The 24,212-nt window shown below is 42.0% G+C and overlaps 1 protein-coding gene across 10 annotated transcripts in view; it reads left to right on the top strand.

Annotated features, from left to right (window-relative positions):
* The window catches only part of ATP2B1 (ATPase plasma membrane Ca2+ transporting 1), a 93,116-nt gene that overhangs the window by 5,847 nt on the left and 63,057 nt on the right, over window positions 1-24,212 (top strand). The window contains exon 1 of one of the 10 annotated variants that reach the window (XM_059726164.1): window positions 7,620-7,688. The exons of the other annotated variants lie outside the window; for them this stretch is intronic. The gene's annotated coding sequence lies outside the window, so the exon portion shown is untranslated. Of the gene's footprint in view, window positions 1-7,619; window positions 7,689-24,212 lie in introns of those variants that run through there. 10 annotated transcript variants of the gene reach the window in all.

The raw sequence follows: 24,212 nt of genomic DNA, 5'->3' as shown, positions 1-24,212 counted from the left end.
GCTTCTAAGCTATGCTGTTCAAAATTTAACTCTTTTATATATGACCCTGACCCTATAAAATTGGAACAGTTGGAAATTTTCCCCTCCACCCAGATATCGGAGTCCTGTACCTTCTTCAATGCTGTCGCCTACAGGAGGAATGCCTGCCCATGTCACAATGACAAGCGCAGGAAACGTGGCTGTCCTGCAAACACGCTTCTGTAGAATCTATCTTTTGTAATCTGCTACCATAGCTTGTGCCCTTATTCACTGAAAGATAAGGTAGCTGGAGGGAATGCTACATTATTCAGTCCTGGTTACCTGGTGTACAGTATCTTATCTCTGAAGTGGTAGCTTTCAGTACCATATACTGTACAGAAAACATGGACAAATCTTTATTAACCTGTCTCTATAAACTGACTGGATTTTTGTCATAATTACTTTAGTCTTCCATGAGACTTCAAGTTGCTTATTCCACTGACACAAAGTTCAACTAACAAAATATTATAGCCTCTTTCAGGTTTGGGAGAACTTTGGTGCAAGAGGCCTATGCTAGTTTAGCTTAAATAACTGTTGTGGCTCCTCTGGACTTCAGGTGCTCTTCAGAAGTAAATGCCATAGTTAAATGAGTACCCCAACCCATATATTTTAAGACAAAGTCAAAAGAACTATCCATTAATACACTAAAAATTTGCTTAGTGTAGCTTTGTCCAGCTGCCTAGACAGTAAGGCTTTTAACTTATCCAGTTAATACTGCAACTTTTTTGCAAGTTGGCTTGAAGTTTTTTTTTTTTATATAGCAAAAAAGGTATACGTATGTTCTGTGATGCTGTCTAGGTCAAGACCATAGTACAGTGCTATTGTAACACAAATAGGGAAGCTCCAAGCATCTTGAACTCCTCTTTACAATATAAAGCAGAATTATTTTTTAAAGTAACCAAAAGAGTCACAGCTGCGGTTTTGGTGCATCTTGTATCTGGACAGTTGTCTTATTTGTGGTGTTTTTTGGGAGGGTTGGTTTGGTGGTTTGTTTTTGTTTTCTTTTTCCCCTGGTGGTGGTTCATGAGATCATTGCTGCATACAGTTAAGAATGGACAGGTAACTTTTTTTTTTTCTCTAGGGCAGAAATGCATAGAAATGTATTTGGGGTGGCTTGGTCAATTGGCACAGAACTGTTGCTATGTAGCTTGCTGCCAATTCAAGTTTTAACAGTATTCTAGATATTTTACAGCCCTTGCCAATTAAAATTAAAAGGGACAGTCCTCCTAAAAATGGTCAGTTACTAAACTGGAATATCAGGTAAGCTTCAACACATTTAGAGTTTTCATTGTGGCATGCATCTTAATTTAAAAACGTACTACTCAGACTCCTAATATTCTAAATTAATAGATTGTTTTTTCTGTAGCACTTTGCAGATTGTGTCGGTAAGGTACTGTGTCAAACAGTGTGCTTCAAGCATGCTGGGCTGCTGCTTGTACCCAGGAGCAGATAAGCAGTAGTTAGGTGGACTGACTAGTTTGGTGAACTGACACTAGCACAACAGGGCTAATAGCCACCCATTTAAACTGCCTGCTGAGATCATTGTTTGTTCTTGAGGGTGCTGTTGTATTGCATCTGAAGCTGACTCTAAGATTTGGAATAACTCTCCCCCTTTAGATGATTGGTATGAGGTAACTCCTAAAATAATTAATGGAACTGGTGTAGGTGGCAATGGTAAAGCAATAGTGGTGAAAGTAAAGGCAATTCCAGTCTTGGGTAAAAGTTGTTGGTCTTCTGGAAAGGATTGCTTCATCTGAAAGTTGCTTCTAATTACCCCAAATTTGAGGATTGAGCATATAATCTCTTGTCTGGAAGGTTCAGTTGTACCACCCTTAACAGTGCATAAGAGTTTGAGCACTGGTAAGGAGGCTGTAGATAAATGCAACTCTTTATTTTGCCCGACCCAGTCACTAGGGGTGTGCGAAGTGGGCAGTATTTGATTCGGATTTGGCCCAATTTTTGGGGGGACAGTGATTTGATTTACTAATTTGGATCACCTTTGGTTTGTTTTGGCTTGAATCCGAATCAAACCTTCAGATTCAGGGAAATCGCTGATTCTTAGACACAGCTTTTATAGGTTTTTTTTTTTTTTCTTATGTACCTCGAAGTACCAGGTATGGCTCGTGAAGGCTGAGATGGAGTGTTTCACGGGAGTGTGGGGGACCCAGAAGTGGACCAGAACTGGATGCTGGGGCACTCCATCCACCCCACCATCTCTGCTTTCACGAGCCGGGCCAGGTATGCCAAGGTACGTAATCGCAGCTTTCTACTTTGTTTCCTATGGCCGGTTTTGTCGAATCTCTCTCTGAATTGGCTTTGAAGCCTCTGTTTTTGATTCAGAGAGATTAATGGGTCTTCTGATTCAATTCGGGGCAGGGCGGGCCAGGAAGAGCCCTGCGCAGCCTTGGCCCTAGCCCACCTCTCCCCTACCCCAGGCAGATCTGGGGCATGTGCTCCCGCCCGCCCTCCTTTGAGTGGTGGGAGCTGTGCCTGCCCCCCTGTCCCAGGGAGGCAGCACTTGCCCCAGCCCCACTCCTCCCTCACTGTGGAAGGGTTCTTTGATCTGCCTTCCCCCTCCCCTTCCACCACACCAGACTCACCAGCTGCATGCAGCTCTCCAAGCTGCCATGCTGTGCTCCTCACCACCTGTGTGCTGTGCTGTGGCTGTGCACATGCACGGGCCTCTTATCAGCCACATTAGGCCTCGTGTGGTGGGATAGAATCCACCTGGCTTTGCTATTCTTGGCAGGGGAGAAGCTGCAGCAGGAGGAGGAGACAGGCTTGGCCCCAAGCGGAGTACCACAAGATAGCTACAGGTTGGATCCAGTCAGTTCATGGGTTGATCTGACCCAAGGGCCATATTTTGCCCATCCCTGCTTTAGGGCCTACTATATAAATATTAAAGCCTTTTTTAATTATCTGTATACCCAGATATATCTTGAATGAGTGGTGTTGGTACAATGATCCATGCTTTAATCACCTTTACTTTTAAACTGCTGCGATGGCAGAATAGAGAGGATGCAGAACTTCTGTCAATTCCATATTGAATCAAATGTGAACCAATAAATGCTTTTAACTAGTATTAAAGAAATGTGTGGGGAGGGAATGTTGACTGCCTAAAACTTGGATTCCCCCAACTTCTTCTAACTCTTGTATATTGAATAGGAAATTCTTAAATATGCAAGTGTTTAACTCCATGTTGGGGATAAATGAAAGCTTTTTGGAACCTAGGAAGATATGTAAAGTAGTCTGGATTTGAGGGGGGGAATCATCAACTGCAAACAATGATCAAGGTAATGCATCCTAAATCAACTTTTAAAGTGACGCTGGTGGTGTCATGTCATGACCAGCAAGTTGCTGAACTGACATCTCCCTTAGCTGTACCACCATTTTCAGGTATTCTTAGACTGATGACACTAAAGTCTATTAAGGACCAAAGGGCACCTATACGCAAGTAGTGAGGCTGCTCCAATGTGCTGTATTTACTTGATTAATTGAGTCTGCTGAAGCATGGCAACTACTGTACTCCAGAGTCTTGTGTATGAGCATTCCTGCACTGAAAAATGGTGGTGGGGGCACTATCTAAAGCTTGTTCAGTGATCTTCAGATGATAAAGCACCACTGCTGCCATTTTTTAAGCACAGACTCTTGTACATGAAATGCTCTGTGCGCTTTCATTACAGTGGCTCCTGGAGCCACTGTAAAGTGTTGTCTGTCCATTTCCCCCCTCCTCCCCCCCCCCCCCCCCCTTGCAGCGCGCGCGCACACACGCCCATATAGTTTGGGACTAACTTGCTTTTGTGTGCTATTCAGACTTCTTCCAGCATCTTTTGAGCAGCTGGACCTATCCGATCTTTAAGGTGGGGCGGCAAAATTTGCTTCTGACCTCTTTCTCCCCGTACGTGTCTAACCTAAAATAGACCCAAGCCTTTATCCTTCAGTATGTTGTTTAGCTGAGGGAAGAATATACTGGGAGCTGGTCTGTGGCAAGGGTGCATCTTTGCAAATATATCAAGCAGATTAAATAAGCAGTTGAGTTCATGTTATGGAATGATTAAATACTGTATGGGAAAAAGTGTCTAGAATCCTTGATGAGAACTCTAATGTAGTCAGCGTTGTGTTCTGACTATAAAAAATCTACAGCTGAAGCATGGATTTCATATTGATGTAGCATTTTTTTTTTAATCTTTGTTGGGGGGAAGACTAATCTTGAGTCCAACTGGAGAGGGAGAGTAGTTTCTAAATTTAATAAAGCTTGGGTACATAAAATAGATTTTTAACGTAACAAATTAAATAAACATAAGAGTATCAAGGTGGTGATGTATTATTTAACTAGACTGCAGTCTAATTTGACTGTTTGCTTGCTGAGGAACCAATCTAACATTTTTTTTAAATGTAACCAAACAAGCAAAATTATTACTGCAAGGCTATGAAGACCAATTAACTCCTACTGACCATGTTAAAGAAATCTCAAAAAGCCAAACAAAAACAAAAAACCCCACAAACTGTTTGCAACTCTTAACACAGTAGAACGAACCCTACTAATAGTTCAGAAGCTGACAAAGGCATCTTCCATAATTTTTTTTCATGTCTAGCAATATAGACAGTTTTATTGCTGAAGTTATGCTGTACTCACTACAGTTTTATTTCGCAACCCATGAGTGCAGTGCAGCATAAACCATACCTGAAGTGCTCTTAAAGCAAGGATATTATGGAAGTTTGCAGCACACAGTTCCTAACTGTTGTTTTTTAGGTATGGAATAAGAAGAATAACTTAAGTTGGGAACATGGTAAAGTATGCCTGTGTGTTTGATGTCAATGGAAATAAGTAGTTCCATAGCTCATTGTGAGGGTGGCTGTCATGTAGCATGGGCAGTGTCTGTGGCATGCAGCAGATTGGGGAGGAGACGGTCAGCATGGTGGCAGGGCAGAATGCAGCAGATTGGATCAGGGTGGAAGTTCAGGCCAGGGAGCAGAAAGAGCAGTGGATCAGGCAGGAGAAGCGATTTAGAGTGTCACTTAAGGAGGGTACAGGATTGATTTGGCACGTCTGCCAAAAAGGTTGCCCCCCACTGGCTTAATGCATGTTGTTTACCATGCTATCAGACCAATCTGCATAAAACTCTACCAGCTCATGATTGGCGTTTTGTAATGCATTGATGTATATGGTATGCTGGTTAGAAAACTATTGTGCATAAAAAGTACTTGGCTTTGAAGAAAGTTGACACTTTCTTCTCCGAAGACTGAACTCGGTTTGAAAGGTACGTGGGGCTTTCAAATTGCCTTGATATATTATATGCCTGTCTGTTTGTAAAGTTGCATCATCTCACTTCTCAAACATACTTAACCTACAGTAACCCATGTCTGCACTCTGCCATTTTGATCTGTTACTTGTACTAGACTAAGCAAAGCTTAAATCAAATGGTGTTTTAAACCAGAGCCACAATAATGCCATATGCACAACTTTTCTTAAATTAAAATATTCCAGTTCTATTAAACTGAATTTTTTTTCATGGCTATTGATCTTCATCCAAGTTGCAAATGGGCAGGAATTTTACCCACAATTATTGAGACTTTCCCTTAACTTTAGGCTAGATCATATCAGCCTAAGGTGCTGTGTGGTTGGCAGAGACACTTTGAAAATGCAGAGGAGGCAGCATTAATTCAAATCTGCACAGTTTGCACTAATTTTATGAATGAATGGTTGGTTCACCACAGTCAGTTAGCAACAGGATGTATATCTTTCTTTATAAGCTGTAGGCAATGATAGAACCTACTTGCATAGGATTTTATCAAAAAGCATTAACTCAAATTTAAAATCTCTCAGGGTACAGGCTGAGTAATGCCACTCTAGAATGTATGCGTGTGTGAAGGGAGGAAGATTGTCTTGCTACCGAGGGAGTTGCAATAGATTTGTCTGTCCCTTCTGTCTGCCACAGTAAAGGGGACCTAATAGTTTATCCCTGAATGAAATGGGTAATAAATTGCAGCTAATAGGAAATGTTGTTTTATAAATTAAATTTAAATACCATTTTATTTTAACTTGCTGGATGTCTCCTAAATATTCAGTGGGGTGGCAGAGGGACCCTAGCTGTTACCTATGATAACCATATTCTAATTCTGTGGCAATCTGGAGTTAAGGTTATGGGAAGAACTAAATCAAGAGAAATTTAAATGGCATCCCTACACTGTTAATAAATGCTGTAAATTCATCTCCACTTCATGTTGCACAAATACCTTTAATACCCAACTCAACAATATTGTTTGTACTGCAATATTAAAAGCCCAGGTAAGAACTGGGATTGTATTGTGCAAACTGTGTTCCTGGTCCCACAGAGTGCAATTGAAGTCTCTCTTTTTTTTTTTTTAAGCAAATAACACCCTCCCCCCCCCCCCCCCCCCAAAAAAAAACAAAGATGCATCATAACTAATACAACAGTGATTGGGAAGATTGCTTATTATGTGCAAGGAAGAAGGATCTTGTTACCTGTTCTACCAGCACATGCCTAAGAATGCGCTCCTTACTTGCATAGCAAACAATCTAAAAGACTGAAAGATTAAACTTGACACTAGTGGATTCTGTGGTATGCCAGTTTGCTACCAAACACAAAAAAATTCAATACTTTCTTTTAACTTCCCTTCAAAGGAATGATTATCAAATGCCTACCTCTAACCATAGCATTGAAGCCTCCTATATATTTCTACCCCCTCTTTTCCCTCCCCCATCAACTTCTAGGTTGATAACTGAAACTTGAGCATAGTTTGGGCCAGCACACCAGCTGCTCATTAGCCAAACAGTTTGATGAACTTGTTAAGTGTAGGATGGATACTGCGTTGGGAGAGAACTTAACACGTAGTATTGCTAGAACTTGTCTTTGCTCTTTTAATGTGTCAGTTTCAGCTGTCTCAGTCACTTTAGCCAGGGTTGAGGACGTAGAGACCAAGGCTTTTTTGCATTTTTTCTTTACTGGAGGAGTGGGGTTGGTTGTAATAGCTTTTGGGTTTTTTTCCTAATCTACAAGGGGACCAATGACTGCCTCTCCCAGTACTGAGGAGTCATTCTGCCAGTACCCCAACAACTAGGGATCTACTTAATTCATGGCAGAGCAAAACTTATTTTATTTTTTTGGTGATGTTTGTTTATTTTAGCTTCCCAGCAGGACTCTTGTCTCTGTAGTACTTCAGGTAAATGTTGAGGTTGGTCTAACTTTGGAAAAGTTGCAGTGGTATAATTAGACTTTGTTACTGATGTGCTACTTCTGCTGTTAACCAACTAATTTGTGTGGCTTTTGTCATCTGGCATAAGATTGCAGTTTTCAAGCCTAAAACGAGCTATTTTTGTGCTTTTCCCCTTAATCACTATGTTCCTTTTTTTTTTTTTTAACTAGATTCCAGCTTTTAAATAATACTGAGGAATTCTTTTCTTCAAAAGAAGCTGTTCTGGATTGAACACATCGTTTTCAACTGGATACAGCTCAATTTTTAACACTTTTTTTTTTTTTTTTTTGAACACATTCATAGATGCTAGGGTTGGAAGGGACCTCAACAGATCATCAAGTCTGACACCCCCCCCCCCCCCCCCCCTGGCCCCCTGCCTGGGCAGGAAAGAGTGCTGGGGTTGGATGACTCCAGCCAGATGCCTGTCCAGCCTTCTCTTAAAGACCCCCAAGGTAGGTGAAAGTACCATCTTTCTTGGAAGCCCAATCCAAACTATGGCCACCCTTACCATGAAGTTTTTCCTGAAATCTGCTCTCTCTGTTTTGTGACCATTGTTCCTTGTTACCCCAGGAGGCACCCTGGTGAACAGAACATCTCTGATTCCTTGCTGTGTCACCCTAACAAATTTGTAGGCAGCTACAAGATCATCCCTCAGCCTTCTCTTGCAGAGGCTGAAGAGGTCCAGGTCCCTCAGTCTCTCCTCATAGGGCTTGTCCTGTAAGCCCCTAACTATATGAATGGCCTTCTTCCTGGACCCCCTCGAGTCTATCAACATCCTTCTTGAAGTATGGTGCCCAAAACTGGACACAGTACTCCAACTGCGATCTGACCAATGCTACATAGAGGAGCATCACCTTCTTGTTTCTATTTGTTCTATTTGTCATTTATCTGCCGATGCATGATAAAGTGTGTTTAGTTTTGCTGATGATGTTCTCACACTGAGAACTCAAGTTCATCTTGGAATACACTATGTCTCCGAGATCCCTTTCCGCTTCTATGCTGCTGAGAAAAAGTCACTTCCCAGCCAGAAAGTGAGCTGGATATTTTTGTGCCGTAGGTGCAGCACTCTGCATTTGTCTTTTATACTGCATCCTGTTGTGTATTGCCCCTTTTCCAACCTGTCCAGGTCTGCCTGCAACCCGTTCTCTACCCTCTGGAGTGTGTACTTTGCCCCACAACTTAGTATCATCCACAAACTTGGGCAGAGTATACCTCACGCCCACATCCAAGTCACTGATGAGAATATTGAAGAGTACAGGTCCAAGGACTCAACCCTACAGGACCCCACTACCCACATCCTTCCAGGTCAATATCGTCCCATCTACTACCACTCTCTGGGAGCAACTGCTAAGCCAATTTGCCACCCACTGAACGGTGTAAGCATCTATGTCACAGCCTCTTAATTTCATTATGAGAATGGGATGAGATACTGTGTTGAAGGCCTGCCTAAAATCCAAGAAAACAACATCCACCTCTACTCCTGTGTTTAAGTGTTTTGTGACCTGGTCATAAAACAAAGCCAGATTGGTCAGGCATGATCTACCTCCTACGAATCCATGCTGGTTGCCCTGCTGCATTATTTTTTCTGCTGGACTTGCACAGGTATGATCCTTCACAATCTTCTCAAAGACCTTTCCAAGGATGGAGGGGAGAGTGACTGACTGGCCTATAGTTACTTGGATCCTCCTTCCTCCCCTTCTTGAAAATAGGGATCTCACTGGCCCTTTTTCCAGTCCTTTGGGACCTGACCCGAGAACCACAAGCACTCAAACAGCCGTGCCAGTGGTTCTCCTATGACACTGGCCAATTCCTTCAGTACCCCTGGATGCAGCTCATCTGGGCCTGCTGACTTGAACACATCCAGTTCATCCAAGTGACTCTGCACCAAGTCAGTGTTGACAGTTGCTGGGCTGGTTTCTCTCTGCCCATCTGAAAACCCATTAGGAGATTTATCTTGACCCCTATTCAGGAATAGAGGCAAAAAACTCATTGAGGAGCTCAGCGTTTTTTTCCCCCCCTGTCTGTCACTAATTGCTCGTGCTTGTTCAGTAGGGGTCCTATGCTGCCTTGTCTTCCTTTTACTTCCTACATACCTAAAAAAAACAACAACAAACAAAAAAAAACCCAACACCTTCTTTTTGTCTTTAATTTGTGTTGCCAGCCTCAGCTCTGCAGTTGCTTTGGCCTTTCTAACTAACTGCCTCCCTGCAAGTGCAGGCCAAGTAGGTATACTCCTCCTTGGTAGCTTCCCTCTGCTTCCACTGCCTATATGCCTTCTTTTTTTTGACTGTAGGCTCCCCTGTTTAGCCAAGGAAGCTTTTTGGCTCCTTTCCCCCTTTTCTCTCACTCTGGTATAGTCTTCCTCTGTGCCCAAAGGATCGCTTCCTTTAGAAACAACCATCTTTCCTGGACTCCCATCTTGCCTGCAGTGCATCATTGGCTAGACTCCTAATTTTGTTCATGCTACTCTACAGTTAGGGAACACTTAACATTTTTAAAAGGTGCCTTCATAATTCTTGGTTGCAAGAAGTGCTCTGAGTTGCTACTTTTGTATACTGTGTGTTGATGCAGGAGGAAGGGCTTCATTCCAAGCCCTTCAAGTGCAGTTCTAGAAATCCAAAGCTTGAGGTTGAGGCTCTTTTTTTAAATGGGCTTGTTCTGGGATGTCCTTTCTTCTGCTTGTGTGTTTGCTTTCAGACATTGAGAACCTCAAATGCATATAAAAACTAATCACTATGCTGAGGGGGTTGGTGACAGCCTCTGATATGAAGTATTAAAATCAATGGGGAAAAATTAAATTCTGATCTTCTAAAAACAGTTTTGAGTAGCAAAGAAAATGGGTTGCATGTATTGCTGAAAATGAGTTGTAGTGTAGCTTTTTTTTTTTTTTTTTTAATTAAAAGTTGGTTAACTAGTATAGACTAAAGTAGAAATCGGTGATAACATCTTATAAGAGGATATTCAAATTCTGTAGCTTCCCTAATATCTGCCTCACTGTCAAGCTCCATGGGGAATCTTCTGGGTCTCTGGCCTGAGGTGACATTAAATAATTGGCCAAGTAGTTTCTCAACAGCTTGCAGTTATCTTGGGTACTGACAGATGGGGTGGTGGAGGAGACGGACACTACAGGAAGCAGCAGTGCACTACTTTGACCCAGCCCTCCAGCATCTATATTAGAGGTAGGCAACTTTTATTTTGGCTGGAGGGCTGCTTAGCAACTTTTTGGTGAGCTCTTGAGGGCCATAAGGTAGCCCCAACCCTTGACAAGTGCCTTGCCACCCAATCATTTTAAGACTTCAAGTCCCACCCCTAATGCCTGACATGTGCTACCTGACATCCCTTCCTTTGTCCCCAGAAGTACTTCTGGGGAGTTTGCTATCTTGGAACCAGAAATTTTTTTTTACTAAAAATCAAACCCCTACTATAACATTAACTTAAAAAAAAATTTTTTTTTAAGTTATCTGTCCTGATTTAACTGTTTTGCATAGTGTATGTAGAGGTGATTTGCATAATAATAGTTCAAAATAAAATTTTATTCCTGTGTATGGGGTATGGTTGGAAGGGTGGGTTGGGGGGGTGGTCTGTAAGGGCATGTGTTTGGGTTGTGGGGGGGCAGTTATGGAGCTCCCCACCACATGCTGCTTCCCCTCCCCCCCCCCCCCCCCCCGTCTTGATCCCTGAATAAAGTGGGGTCAAAGTTCTGGCAGTTCTGCTACATAGGCATCCCACCAGCCTGTATAGGTGTCATTGAGCTACTGATACGATTGTTCCATTGTCCTGGAAGGCAGATGTAAGAAGGTAGAAATGGTTGTGGTATGTGGGTGTTTGCTTTTTTCCTTCTCAGAAGCTTCCAGGTGAGCTGAGGTTGTTACGACCTGCTTCCACATTCCCACTTTTCAAGAATGGATGTTCTTTAAGAATTCTCCTCCATGAGAGGAGGCAAGGCAGGAAAGTGAATGTAAATGCTATACTTGATTGCATCACATGTCCTTTTAGCCCTTTTAGTATCCTGTATTTCACAGTGACATGGTTGGATGTGAAGGAGAACAGTGGTGCTTGTCCAAACTGAGCTGTTCTCTGCTCCTCTTTTCCCCCTCTCCCCTTACAGCTTCCAGCATTAAAGACCTTGAAGTCTTCACTTTGGACATTGTAGCTCTATTTACCATGTTTGACACACAGCAAGAATTTGGCCAATCCACTTTTCAAAAATTCCTATTATTCTTCACCCCATTCATGATCTGCGGTGTGGGGTTTTTTTTTTGTTTTTTTATTTTTAGACCTTGTTCCCTTGGGGTAGTTCTTCTTCTTCTTTCCTCCTCTTCCCTTCTCTTCCTCCTCCCCCCCCCCCCAGCGAACTAGAGAAGAGAAGAAAATCTTGTCTTGTGTGTGTAGAAGCTTCTTTATACCCCTGATCATTCTTGTTGCCTCCTTTTGTACCTTCTACCACTAGTGAATCTTCTTTCTTGAAAGATTTTGTGCAATACTTAAGATGTAGAACTACAATTGCTTTATACAATAATATAATGTTTTTTTCTGTTTTGGTTTTAAAGTTAATAATTAATGTTGTTTACCCCATTGACTGCTCCTGAACACTGGGCTGTTTCTAGAGATCTATCCACAAAAATGCCAAGATCTGCTTTGAGCAGTAACAGCTACTGCAGAACCCATCATTGTGTAAAATACTGGGTTTTTTGTGTAGTGTTGTGTGGTTTTTGTTTTTTTGTTTTTTGTTTTTTTTTTTTTAACATAGAACAGTTAAATGATTAATCAGCATGGCAACTTCCAGCCTGGCCTATGTAGCGCCCCGGCTTGGCCCTGTACGAACAAGGTACTTTGAGCTCTGCCTCTGCCCCTTCAGGGTGCGGTGGGGACTTGGTGGCTTCTCAGGGCTGTTCCTCATGACAAGGGGGGCAGACAAGTCCTCTTTGGGCCCAGCCGTGCATGGAATTTTGCTGTGGGGCTGAGCCACAGATGCCACAGCACGAACTAGAAGGCTGCAGGGCAGGGAGGAGTGAAGTGTGGCAGGGGCACTTAACTCTAGCTAGGCTCTGCAGACCCTGGTGCAGCTTCTTGCAGCACTGCTTGCTGCAAGCAGCCTGGGCTCTGTGGCATTCTGACATGTGGCAGGGGCCTGCCCAGAGGCTAGACTGCTCGTGGCATGGTGTAGGTGGCTGCACAGGGGTCTGCAGAGCCTAGTTGTAGGCACCTGTCCCTCCTCTTAATTCTTCCCTTCTGCCTGCCTTGCTGGTCCTGCTGGGGCAGTGTGGCTCCTCTCCCCCTCTCTCTCCTCCACCCCCCCCCACATTCCTAATACATATCTATTGTGACAATATAAACTTGCAAATCTCACTCATGAGAAGCCTGCAAGACCTCCATTTGTTCCTGATGATGAAAACAGCATGCATTTCATGGTAGACCTTCCTAAAAATTTAGTGGTAGGGGCTGAGCCCTACCACTCTTTCCTCTTGCCTCTTTTCCTGCCCCCCACCCCTTACATCACTTTGTACTTGTATTAAAATGGAATTGGCATCAAGCTTATCCATTCACTTTAATTTTAAGAGATCCTTCTGCAGTTCTTCAGTCAGCCCTTTTCCCTTAACCCTGTCTGAAATGAAAATGGACTTTAGATTCTGTGTTCAGCACTGCTGTTCCTCCCACTTGAGTTTCTAATAAAGATGCTGGAGCTCACCCAAGGATTTATTTTCCTGGCTCTGTATTTGCTAGTCCAGAAGCCTGATTGTGAGAGGGGGAAACAAATACCCAGAGCCCCTGAGCTGGCAGTATCCTTACAAATGACAGAGGACTCATGATAACTTGCTTTTTATTCTAACCTTGTTACCATTCTCTGGACTAAACAAGTTGTTCTTAATAAAATTAATTAGGTAAGACTGAGCTGGCAAATGCCAACATACCTTTATGGGATTCTACATAAGTGCTCTAAAGTGTTTCAGTTTCTGTGCATCTTGGCTATATCAGTCTTCCATTGTGAACTATTGTATGTCTTACCTTAAGAGTTCACAATATGTTAGTTTACCTTAAGCACCTCTCAGTAATAGAAGAAAATGAAGGATTCCTCCTGGAGTTGACTTTTTTTTTTTTTAACCCAGGCCATATTGAGACTTGCAGATGAAAGTGGCATGTACATTTTACAGGTAAAACTGCTATAGCCATGTTAATTGGGTCACAGACTATGTTAATGGTGAGGATCAGAACTTGCTGACCTGCATAATATAGTTGGACTCCTGCTTTGACTCTAATCCTTCAGTTCAAGGCAGTTGCAAGCCTTCAATTCATAGAAGAATCCTACCACTACATTTCTAGGAAAGTCTAGCATGAAATGCATGCTGTTTTCATCATTGGGAACAAATGGAGGTCTTGCAGGCTTTTCAAGAGTGAGATTTGTGTGTTTTATGATGTTATCACAACCATTCTCCTCTTTCTCCAAGCGGTCTAAAGCATTTCTTCCTATTTACAAGAATGAGTGCTGACTTTTGGTTCCCAATGGCTTTTTCCCACTAATGTTGGTAACCATGAACCTTTAAAAAAGTTATACTGGTCTAAAAGCACTTGACTCAAACTAATCATCAGCTTTTAATGCATGCATAGGGTGCCATACCTTGGAGCTGTGATGTGGTGATGATCTATGGTGTCACCTGAAGCTACCAAGTTGTTAGCTAATCAACTTCAGCTACAAAACTTCTTTACACTTTTTCATGTTGCTGCGGGTGTCTCCTGCAACTGCCTTAAGTACTTCATCTCCTGTGTGAATGCCTGTGGAACCATATTTCTAAACATAACCAGTTTGTTTACCCCAAAATAGGTTGGAGGTAGGATGGGTACAGACTTGCTTTTGTAAGAGCTGTCTATCAATGCACTTCTCTCCAGCAGTGAATAGAAGGAGAAAAAACTTGTTAAAGAAAAATAGGATTGGTTTAGAGGGGCAGTACTAACACTGAACAATAAAATGGAAAAAAAACTAATTGACTTTCTGTCTTGAAGGTAAATTAATTATCTTAATTGGTGAAACTGTAACAAGTCTAGGTATATTATAGTTAACATCTAAACACTATCTTTGACTTTTCAGAATAACATACTTTAGGTAGCAGAAATAAAATTTGTGTGCCTCCTTTCCCCCCCACAATGGGGGAAGGGAGTAAGGCTGGAAATGGAGTCTCCAGCTAGTGTTCATTGACACACTGGTAGAATGATGCCCACTTAACCCTTTATTGAGTAGGCCCCCACAAATTTGACAATGACCAAGGCTTGGTATACTAAGCACTTGCATGCTCTGTCAGGTTTTGTATGGGTAAGCTCCTAACTATACTCTGAAATAAGGATTTGGAAACTCGCAGTGTCTATACATAGCTACAGATATAAACAGCTGCATGGGACTGCAGAAGTGCACCACCTCCTTTGTGCTCACAATCTCTTGATTACATGGGACTGGAGGTTTGCTACAGTTTACTGGAAAAGTGTCTTTTTGAAATGTCTGGTCTGTAACCGAATAACATTTTCACAACCTATTAAGTGCATTGCAAATCATCCCTATATGAAAAGCCTGGCTTCTACTGTACTAATGGAATCTTGATAAGAAACTTCCTTCCTACCTGCAAACTGTTGATGCAGTATCAATTTATACTAGCACACAGTTTCTAAGAACTGTGACTCCATCTTGTGGCTTCTGGAGAAGACTTGTTCTATCCACTCTTTCCACTTGTGATTGCTGTAGTTGATTACATAAGTAATTTTGGAAGTAATCTATTTTACTTGCTGGACCACCAGCTGTTAATTTTTAATACAAGGTGCTTCTGGATCTTCATTGATCTTTAGTTTATAAAGCAATGTCCTTTTTATATTTAAAAAAAAATGAAGATAACGCGCACTTTCTTGACTGAAGGAATTGGCCCAAATCCTTGCAAGACTCCAGGGATTAAGCAAATAAACATAGATGATATTCCTATATCTAGCCTGTACTTGGGAATCTGGGGTCACTGATGCTATTTTTTCTATAGAAAAGTAGAGAGCTATGTGATGCTAATAAAGCTAAATAAACACTTTCCCTGGATCATGGCTGAAATGAACCAACATAAAACAAACACACCAGGACAAAAGAAGTGTCTTTTGTTTTTTAGTAACTTAATGGAAGTTCTTTGTCAGGTAAGCTGAACTTGTAAGGAAGGTTGACTTTCAAAGTGAGACTAGAAGAAAAATATGAAGTTATTAACCATGCTCACTTTGCGTAGCTTGTGCAGAAGGCCAAGTCCGAATTCTATATTTTGGTTTTTACCTCTTTAAACTATTAAAGTGTTAAGGAGATGTAATGTTAAGTAGGCTAAGATTCTGGAAACTCAGTCGTGATTCTCCTGGCATTTTGCCCAGTGTACTTACTATGGATGGGCTGTAGTTAATGGCAGTAACTAAAACTGTTTGAAGAGGATGAACGCTGACTCGGTAGGAAACTTGTAGCAAAGTAAGATGCTGTGCCTGTACTGATGCTTTACAGGAAACCAAATGAGGGGTTTATAGACTAGCAGTTTTGGGGTTTTTTTTTTTTTAAACAATAAATGTGACTAATTTGTACTTGATCCTAAATTGAATTTAGGATTGCTGTTTAGTGATCACAGAAGCTGCAAATGAACATGTTTCAAACAGTGCTTATTAAAAAGACTATGGACTTGTGCACAGTCCAGTTGCTGAATATTTTTACTAACTTCAGAATGAAACTTTAAACCAAGAATAAACTTGTCTTGGCCTGTCCAAGACTGTAAAATTCTAGTGGGCTTTTAAAACTGACTGTCTTGGTGGGGACAGTAGTCAGAAATTCCTACTGTCTATCTATACTAACCTGAGATCAGAAACTTTGATCTGATGCAATAAGTCCTTTCTGGAAAGGCTTAATATTAATGTGCTTTTCACAACTGAAAGACTGGGTGCAGCTGGCAGATAAGTCGTTCAACAGTCTCATGAAAGTGACTGCTTTTTGATGCACAAAAAAAAAAATGAGAACGGCTTCCTGTCTTCTATAAAACAAGACTAAGTTGAATTCAGTTAAGATGGCCACTTTCCTATAATGTTCAGGAGAGGATTAAGGCTACTTTAGGAAGAGATGAGGTACCTACCTTTTTCAATAGAAATGGAGATAGCAGTTTTGCTCTTAGGGTGCAGAAAAGTATTTGGTGGGAAGATATAGACCAACCAAAGGGGACCAGGGAAGGGATGAGAATGAGTAGGAAAGATGAGGAAAAAGTTATTTTAAACAGTTGGCAGACACAGGCCTTTATTTTCATCTGCATTTTCGGTTGTAATAATTCTGGAATTACCTAGCAGGTCCACATTTTTTTTTATTTTGACTTTCTTGCAATACTTTCCTGTCTCATCTTCCTGCCCAAGTAGCATTCACTCTGGGTGTATCTGGTGGTAGGGCAAGACCTTGGATCAGAAGCAGTCTCAGGCTCTCAAACTTCTTGTAGAAGTGCTCACTTCTTTTTTTCCAAACTACTAGAGGAGTGTCAGGCAGTTGGCATATGCTGTTTCACGTGCAAGATGAGTATGAAGATTGTGAATGGTCACACTTGTACCATAAAACCAGTTAATTTGCAACAAAGTAGCAGATTTGAAATGGCAACTTTGTCTTGCCCAGACGCACATTAATATAACCCTACACTTCAGGGGGGGGTGGGGGGTGGGGCGGGAAAGCTGACTCCCTTATTTTGGCCAGACTACGTTGAGGCTGCCAGGCAAGGGACAGGGCTGTGATGGTGGCAGGGGCCATGGGCAGATCTAGGAATTCAAAGAGGGGTGCAAGAGATGCTACCAGTGCCTCAGGGGTAGCTGAAGCCCCTGGGCAAACAGACCTTGCCCTGTCAGCAGCTGCTGGTAACTTAAACTTGAGTTGCTGAAATAAGCCAGATTCCCTCCCCTCTTTCACCAGGGTTTGTTTCTGGTTAGTGTGGGATGAGAAGGAAGACTTGTCACCTGCTGCTGCTCCTAGCTGTGTTGGGGCTTCCCCTGCCCCTCCATCTTCTTTCCCCATGATAGTGGGGGAATTGGTGGAGGAGATGGAAGAAGGAACATTAGTTTTACTTGATCAACATTGCCACACCTAAATTTTTGGAATTGCAGCTTCATGATGGAAATAGAGATGAGTAACTTTTCCATTCTTTAAATTGACTTAAATATTATGAAAGCATTGCAGGCACTAAAGAATAAGAAGAAAGCCCTGTCCTGGACTTGAGCACATGAGAAGAAGATTCAGTCTCCAGCCTCCATGTACTGTCAAGCCTAAGATTCCTCTCCCAAGTGAATGATTTATAGTGGTGGCTATCTTGTACTTCCCCAAGAAATGAGACCTCTGTTTTTAGGCTTCCTTTAGCTTGAATTACTCAAATCCTACATCTTCCATTTAGTAGCACAGTGCTTTAATTGTTATGCTAATTCATGGGTAAGCTGTATTCATGTTTGAAGCTGGGCCACTACAGAGGGAGGAAAGCTTTTGGAGCCAGTAGGGGAAACCAAGCAAGAGACTGTCCTGACTGACTATAGCTTGGTGATAGAGGGATACTCCTAGGCTTTGATTCCTACTTCTAATAGCTTCAATAAGACCTATTCCTTTGCAGCCTATATTACTCTTTCTAAAATAGTGCTATATTGACTCTATACAGCTCTGTAACAAATCTTTGATGTGAAAGGCTTGCCCCCTTTATTTAAAAAAGGAGATATTTTAAGAATCTGCCTTTCTTGTATCCTTACAACTGAAAGTTGTAACCAGTACAGAACTGAGAAGAGTGAACTAAAATGTAAAATAGCAAGAAGGAAAACCACGGCTTATTGGATCTGTAACTTCGGGGAAACATTCAGTAGGGCAAAAATTTGAGAATTTTCACATTTCAGCCCTGTACTTTCTTCTACTTTCTCTTGGAAAATAGAAGGTTTTGAACTATCTACTATTTGTTTCCCTCTATTTCAGCCTTTACTTCAAATGGCTCCATGTTGGTGGCCTCCAATGAAGTCACTTGAACTGTATCATCAACCTAGGGATGTGATCTTACAAGCTTTGAAGAAAAAGCTTTGTGTGGTATAAAGATGTTCAAGGTTCCCACACCCTGAGGATTAGTTTTCCAAATCCTGAGGATCTTGCAGTGCTGTGCTACAGTCAAGAAAACTTCAGTTATGCCTATTTAGGCATCTGGTATAAGGTGGGGGGAGGGGGTCTTCTCCCCCATTGCCCCCTTCCTTCCCAACTGGATGGTGATTGGGACACTTCATTGTTCCTTCTCCCTGCCCCCTCACTTGTCCTCAGGAACACACACTCTATTCTTTGTTGGTTCCTGTTGGAAAGCTGTGGAGTCAAGGTCAAGTGGCAGTAAGATTAAATAGCCAACACTGGATTAGCCTTTTAAATGGCCTAGAATACTATGAGTGGGGGAGGGGAAGCAAAAAAGCTCCTAATTTCTGTGCTCTAACCTGAATTTATTTACTTTCCACTTTCAGTAAGAAATAACCTAAGGTTGAAGGGGGGAGTTTCTAGTAATTGAAACTAGGAAGGGGTTTTTATTTCTTCACTGGCCTTTAAAAAAACAAACAAACAAAAAAAACTAGCTTGAATATAGGAAGGGGGGTAGTGATAAATTTCTTATTACATCTCACTTTTTTTTTTTTGTGAAATGTTTATATGGTAGACATGTTGGCCCCTCAAGGTTTTATTAGATTAGTGTAAGAAAAATCTGTTCTGGGAAAGTGCACACATGCTTAGTTTTTGTGTGTGGATTTTTTGTTTTTCTTCACTTGGTAAGAGCAGTGGGCTTTACATTTTGGACTACAAAATTGAATGGTCTAACTAAATCTTGCTCAGTTAAATAAATGCAACTAGGTGAAAATCTGGCTACAGGGCAAATCTGGAGTAAAATTGATGTACAAGTATAAAGAATAGTCTTGACTAAATCCTATTGTTACAGTTATTGAGAGAAACTGAGCTTGATATGCTGCCTTTCTATGATACACTTATCTTTGGTCTAAGGATATAAGCATTGAGCTAGAACTCAAAAAGCACAGTACAGAACTATATTCTCTTGGCACTCTTTGCTTCATCAACCTAGTAAGCAAATATTTACATAAGTATATCAAGTCATAATAACCATGTATAATAGTGAGGTACTCTGAATTCCTGTTCAGTACAGTATGCTAGGGTCCCCTTTAGCCATGTCTCTCCACCGTTTGTTCTTATGCATCTCTGCCTTGGCTTGTTGGGAGATTTCAGTTCCTTTTGCTTGGAGTTGGTGGAAATTTGCCAATCGCACAAGGCCTTGTGCTTGCAGTCTGTCAACGCTCTTAGATCTCCTGATCATTCTTATCAAATCAGTCTTGATGTTGACTGATAGAATCCAGGTCTCTCTTCACAAGTGCTGTTGCCTGTGATCTTGAGGGCACCCCACATGCTGCTGACGGTCATAGATTCATAGATTGTTAGGGGCTGGAAGGGACCTGTGTAGATCATCGGGTCCAGTCCCCCTGCATTAGGCAAGAAAAGACAACAGGGGTCAAAAGACCCAAGCAAGGTGACTGTCCAGTCTCCTTTTGAAGATTTCCAGGGTGGGTGATTGTACCACCTCTGGTGGGAATTTATTCCACAGTCTGGACACCCTGATTTATATAGGAGTTCTTCCTGGAATTTGATCCTGAAGTGGCCTTCCAGGAGCTTGTATCCATTGCTTGTAGTCTTTTCCAGAGGTGCTCTGTTGAACAGCTGTCCAGAGTTTTGATGTACTTCCCCCGATTGTAGTGGTAAGCTGCTACAAAGTCTCCTCTCAGCCTTCTCTTCCATGGGCCCCTGCAGCCTAAGTCCCTTAGCCTCTCCTTGTATGGCTTGTCTTGCAAGTCCCTGATCATACAGGTGACTTCTCTCAAGCTTTTCTGCATCATTGTTGAAGTGTGGTGCCCAGAACTGAACACAGTACTCCAGCTGGAGTTTCACCAGTGCAGAGTACAGTGGGAGTATCACTTCCTTAGTCTTGCATGAGCTGCAACAGTTAATGCATGCCAGTGTGGTGTTTACCGTGCTGGCCACAGCATCACACTGTCCCATCATGTAGTGATCGACCATGGCATGAACTGCTCAGTCCCTTTCAGCTGTGGTACAAGTCAAATTGTTGCCACTGAGCCTGTAGGCATGTTGGGGGGGGATTGTTTTGCCTTCAGATGGAGCACCTTACACTTGTGAGTGGTGAACTTTTATCTGGTTTCAGTCCGCCCAACTCTCCAGCCTGTCCAGGTCCGTCTGTATCTGCAACCTATTTTCTGGCGTGACCATGCTCCCCCATAACTTGGTGTCATCTGCAAACTTGGCCAGTGAGCTTATCAATGATTTGGGTATGGGGGGTAAAAAACATTGAAAAGCACCAGTCCAAGCACGGACCCCTGAGGGACACCACTGGCCACTTCTTGCCAGGATGACGCATCCATTCATGAGAACTCTTGGTCCTACCATGCAGCCAGTTTTCCACTCGCTGAACTGTTGAGCAGTTAAGCTCACAATCATCCAAGTTTTTTGTTTGTTTGTTTTTTTCCACAAGGATATCATGGGATACTAGATCAAAAGCCTTTTGGAAGTCTAGGTATATAATGTCAACCTTCTTTCCCATGTCCAGGTGTTGAGAGACCTGTTCATAGAAGGAGATGAGATGGGTAGGTCTTGTCTTACCAGTGGCGAAGCCATGTTGGCTGTCGCTCAGAATCTTACGTCAATGAGCGTATTGCACATAAATTCTTTAATGACTTTTTTTCCCCAGGATTTTCCCTGGAATGAAGGTTAGGCTGATTTAGTTCCCCACTATTGATTTGGAATTCACGAGGTTTTTTGAGACACGGGTGGAAGTAGTCTCACTTGGGTCCCTCAAAGTTGATCTTCCATAAGCATTGCTTCTACTGCAGCCACTGTTTGGGAGCCAGTTTGAGTGACATAACTGAACAGATGAGTCAGTGATCACTCCAGCAAACATCAGCTCCTAGTATACAGCAAGTAATGCAGACACTATTTTGTGATCGCTGACATGGAGGATGACAGTCAGTCAGGTGCCAATACTTCGACCTTGGGTGTTGCCATGATACCTTGTGCCTTTTTATGGCAGAACAAATGTGGTGGTGATGGGGAGTCCACTTTCCGCAGTTTCTCAAGAAGAGGATGCCATTGGAGTTGACCTTTCCTACTCCTTCCTTGCTGATGGTTCCATTCCAGAGGTTGGAATCCTTTCTAGCTCTGGCATTGACATCACTGAGAAGAATAAGTCTGTCTCCCTCTGGAACATTAGAAAGGGCATTGATAGGAATTCCTCCTTGGTTTCATCAGCAGCCTCAAGAGTTGGCAGCATATGTGCTGGTAACAGAGGCATATTGGCTCCCTGCCAGTAAGATGGAGGTTCATGAGGCGCTCCCATTAATTCTAATAGGGAGTTAATTGAGTTGATTTGAGTTAACGGAGTTGATTTTGCCATTAGCATTCCCTCATTGTGTCAACTTAAAGTACATTCAACGTTCTAGCTGTGAGGTTGGCTAGGGTGAATGCTAGAGTCCATCCAAGATGGCAGAACTAAAATCAGTCTGGATTTTTACACTGCTATTTTCTCTTGACCAAGATCTGAAGATGGCTGACTCAGTCAGCCACCACATAAAGGACTCAGTTTCCATGATGGTGCATAACTATCAGAAATAGTATACCACATTGTAGCCAGATTATATAGTAAACCATGTAAACATACTTTAATGGTCTCACTGAATAGGAAGCAACAAATAGTAGTATGAACAAGGACAACCCACCATTGCACAACATGGTGTTAAGACTGAGAACAGTAATTTTTTTGGATAGAATGCAGTGAGGTTAACTCTGGTCTTAACTAACAGAATCTAATACCAGGGCAAAAGCATTCTAAAAACTAATGTTGCAGTACCTTGCCAGTTTTCGCAAAGCAGGCAGGCAGTAAACAACTTTAGTGGTCAAAGCTTCAGTTTTGATATAGACTTGCCTTCTCTACTAAAACCTATTCCATATCAGAGCAGTAGCAATATATGAAGATGTCACCAAAGACTCAAAAGCAGAATATGGAATGTAGTACTGTACAGTTAGTCTCTAGGATACATGTGTGCAACCAAATGTTTGAAAGCAGTTCTGGAGAGTAGCAGTATCAACAACAAAAATTGGTCTAATGTCTCAAGTCTACCAAGTGTGGTATGCATGTCATTAGCTGGAGCAACATCTCTAACAGTTTTAAGCTTGTATTGGTATCTCTCAAGCTGAAGTAGGGTGAATTTTTATTTATTTATTTTTTCCAGCTATAGCTTATTCCAGTACAGGTACTTACTACAGCAGATATGTGGCTTTCCTATAAGACCTAACACTGTGTGGGTGTTTCCCAATTGTAGAATTGCTCCAGGAGAGGGAGGGGGAGGGGGGGGGGGGGCGCGGAGAGAGAGACATAAGTCACTTGCAGATGTAGGGTGAAAAAGAAAAAAGGGTACCTTTTTTAAACTTGTCATGCTCCTTTGCTGTACCCAATGGATGCCTGGAAGAGACTGCACATTGGTTGCATCTGGCTTTCCCAACATGCGTATAGATCAGGTGCTGTAGTGAGGCTTTTTGGCACTTTTTTTTTTTTTCTAAAACTGATTCAATTGGCTATTGGATAAAGTGCCAAAAGCCCTGCTGAAGCACCCAGATCTCTATACAGACCTTGCAGAGCTGGTCTGAACTGAAGTGCTTCTGGTTTTTTGTCTTTTGTTTTTCCTTGCTTCTGCTTTTTTTTTTGAAGAGCTGTTAATGACCAGTAAATTTGTTTTGGGCATCTTGTGGCACATGGGTGCTGTAGCACCCATGCAAGAACTAATTCACTGAAAATAACACCTCTGTAGCAACAGTGTAAGCACATACAGCTGCTTGCTGTGGTTGCCCCTGTTGACCACCTTCTCTTCACCTCCCCTCCCAACCCCCTCTCCTTCTGTGCCGCTGCTTTGTAACACACAAAGGTAGGGTTGAGGGTTAGGAGGATTAGGAAGAAATATTTGGATACTACCTTCCCCAAACCTTGCACATTTGTAGAGCTTCTGGATTGAACACACAAACAAAACATCAGTGTTTTTTAATACTCGCCTTTTTATCTGAGATTTACTTAGGGTGGGGAGGGGGAGCAGGTGGTGTTTTGTTTTTGTTTTTTTTATACCTATCATTTGAACCTCTTACTATCACGATGGTAGATTTGGCGGGGGGGGGGGGGAGAAGTCCAATGAGATTTCTTTTCCTGCACATCTTGCTGGCTTGCTAAACAAGGAGCTAATGAATAAGGGTGCTTTTGTTTGAGGGGAGGGGGGAACTTTATACTATTAAATCTATATTTAGCAAAGTAAATATTTAATGGAGGAAATTCCCTTCTTTAATTTGCATAAACTGCAGACCCTGAGCATATTGTCTGGGCCCCTCCAACTTGCTTGGTAACAGACTTCTGTCTAAAGCATGAGAACTCTTTAAATGCATCTTTCTGATTCTTGATGCACTAAAGGAGTCTCCATTCCAGGCAAAAATATTGGAGAAATATGCAACTGAACTGCATATATAACACAACTCTACCAATTTTTCCATGTTTTAATTAGAACAGTTTTTTTTATAAACTGCTGATTTCAGTAACCACCTTTCAGGCCTGAGAGATGCTCACTCCCACTTTAAAGTTATATAGACCAGGCATCTTAGTTTCTCCTCTTCACTGGTTCCTCTTAAGCAAGTTCCTTCAAAAGCAGTGTGTAAAAATAAGGCTGCAGCATTAGATTTTTTTTTTTCTTAAAATTTTTACCAAAACAAAATGTTGTTGGTGACTTCAGTTGAGTATGCTCCATATTACTTATGAATCTCCTTGCATGGTCTGCTGGTTTTAAATGCTTCTGTATGCTTACCAGGAGCTTTTGAGGACCCATAATAAACTCCAGCTTTTAAAATAAAA

This window comes from Alligator mississippiensis, chromosome 4, assembly GCF_030867095.1.
Source record: "Alligator mississippiensis isolate rAllMis1 chromosome 4, rAllMis1, whole genome shotgun sequence".
Classification (NCBI taxonomy): domain Eukaryota; kingdom Metazoa; phylum Chordata; order Crocodylia; family Alligatoridae; genus Alligator; species Alligator mississippiensis.
Note: the sequence above shows the minus strand (reverse complement) of the source record. Positions and strands in the feature narration are given on the sequence as shown.